Raw genomic sequence first — 2,258 nt, forward strand, 5'->3', positions numbered from 1 at the left:
GCCTTCCAAGTAGCTGGAACTACAGGCGCGCGCTACCACACCTGGCTAATTTTTGATTTTTTGTAGAGATGAGGTCTCACCAAGTTGCCTGGGCGGGTGTCGAACCCGCGGGCTCAGGCAATCCACTCACCTTAACCTCCCAAAGTGAGGGATTACAGGCTGAGCCACCGAGCCCGGCTGGCACAGATGATTTTTGATGTTTAAATCAATTGAGACTCTGGGGATCTGACTTTCTAGAGTCCTTGGGAAGGGGCGGGGCACATAACCCTATTCACAAATAATAACTTTCCTGGAAGTCACTGTTCTAAGGTCTTTACAAATATTAACTCATTTAAACTTCACTATACACTACACTGTGGGTACTGTTCTTCCCATTCTACAGGCAAAGAAACTGAACCAAGGGGGTTAAGTAACTTGCCCAAGGTCAGAGCCTGCACCGCTGACCATTTGGCAATACTCTCTGTTGGCAATGGACAGAGCAGCGACAAGCATGTAAGAGTCCTCTGAAAATGTCGAAAGCATCCTTGGCTTTGTAGTAGCAATATCTTCGGCCCAAATCCCAAATCCTTCCTTCTCAGTAGCTTCTGGTTAAAGCGCTGGAAAGACCAGGGTGTGAATTTCCCTATTGACCTGGGGCGATTAACTTACTTTCTCCGCTTCTGGTTCCTTATCTGCCCTGGGGTGGAGCTTTAGATTAAAAGGGAGGGTGTATGCTGGAGGTGGGAGGAGGAAGTGTTGTTTCTGGGCGGCGCGCAATTTTCCCAGGTCTCCTTAGGGTGTTTTGAGGATGTCTTGGCCAACTCCCGCTTAGGTCAGGCCCCTGGGCAGTGATGGCGGTCAAGCTTAGCTTGGCTGTTCCTCCTTGGAAAAAGGCCGCTACTGTGGCCAGCTCCAGCCATGGTCCTGCTGCCAGGAGGTCTGGGATGGAACTTTCCCCCCAGAGGGAGTTAGAGATAAGGGTGTGCCCTCAGGAAGGCTTCCTGGAGGTGGTGACAGCTGAGTGAATCCTTAAGGTGTAACAGGAGTTAGTAAGAAGTGGAAAGGGAAGGGCTAGCTTCCCCCACAACCTCCCTCCCTTGAACAAAGAAAGCTCGATGGGGCCTTACAATATACTAGGAAGAGCAGGGCGGGTGGAGAGGTCTGTAGAGGCGACATCAGAACTTGGCTTTATTCTAAGAGCAATGAGGAGGGGTTTGAAGGCTTTTAAGGAGTGTAATTAGGAGTTTTAGAAAGACCCCTCCAGTCGCTTGGGAAGAACGGGTCAGAGGGGGGCAGGAGGCTCCCGCAGAAAGAAGTCCGGTTGGAAGATGACTGAGGGCTGAGGAGGGGAAGGGCCAGCATCTGAAGCCTTTCCCAGTCCCCACGACACTGTGCGCTGTCCCTGGGCTTTCTCTGCGTATGTAGAAGAGCTCCATATAGAGCTGGACACCGGCCAAACGCTCAGTGAGCTACACTGCCCAGATCCCCCTCCTCTTTCGGGTGATCTCTGGCCCAGGTCCCCAGAGTCGGTAGGGCTAGGCGGCAGGACTTCCCACTGCTGAAGATGGAGAACCGTTACCCCTCAAAAAACACAAAAACCTCGGCCGCTTTTGGCAGCAGCCTCCTCCGCCCATGACCTCATGCTTTAAGCTCCCATATAGCCTCCCCCCAGCCGTGTCCACACCCAGCGCCCGGGTGGGGGTGGGGTGCGGGACAGTGTCGAAGGTCTGTAGCTGGAAAAGCCTATTTACCCTGAGCGAGATTTGGGGGAAAGGAGCGTAACGATCTACCCACACTGGGAAATGGATGCTGTAACTTTCCTTCGTGCAAAAAATACTCTGTCTCGCGGGCCCTCCCTGAGATAGATGCCTCGAACCCGGCGCGGAGAGATGTTTCGCTGAACTACCTCTGGTTCACGTTTCCTCGGACCAGGAAAGAAGCCTGGACATGCTGGGGTCTCGGGCTGGGCTGCCCTGCACCTGGACGGAGCGGCGCCACGCCTCCGCGGGACCCGGGGGCTGTCCTGCTCTCGCCCCCCAGCCCCGTCCGCGCCGCCCAGGTTTGAACCCTTGGCTCGCCTTTCAGTCCGCGCCCTGCCCCCTGCTCGCAGCTGCTCTCGGTTTGGGTGCAGCGGTTTCCCCCGCAGAGGAGGAGGAGACAGCGCGAGGCAGCGACTCCGGGCTCGGGTTTCCGCACCAATGCCGAGCAGCCCCGGGCGGCCCCCGGCGGCCGTCCCTCCTCCCCGGCACCACGTTCCACAGTCATGGCGCGCGAGGAGG

The sequence above is a fragment of the Carlito syrichta genome, unplaced genomic scaffold (assembly GCF_000164805.1).
Source record: "Carlito syrichta isolate Samal-C Ts95f unplaced genomic scaffold, Tarsius_syrichta-2.0.1 Scaffold305755, whole genome shotgun sequence".
Taxonomy (NCBI): Eukaryota; Metazoa; Chordata; class Mammalia; order Primates; family Tarsiidae; genus Carlito; species Carlito syrichta.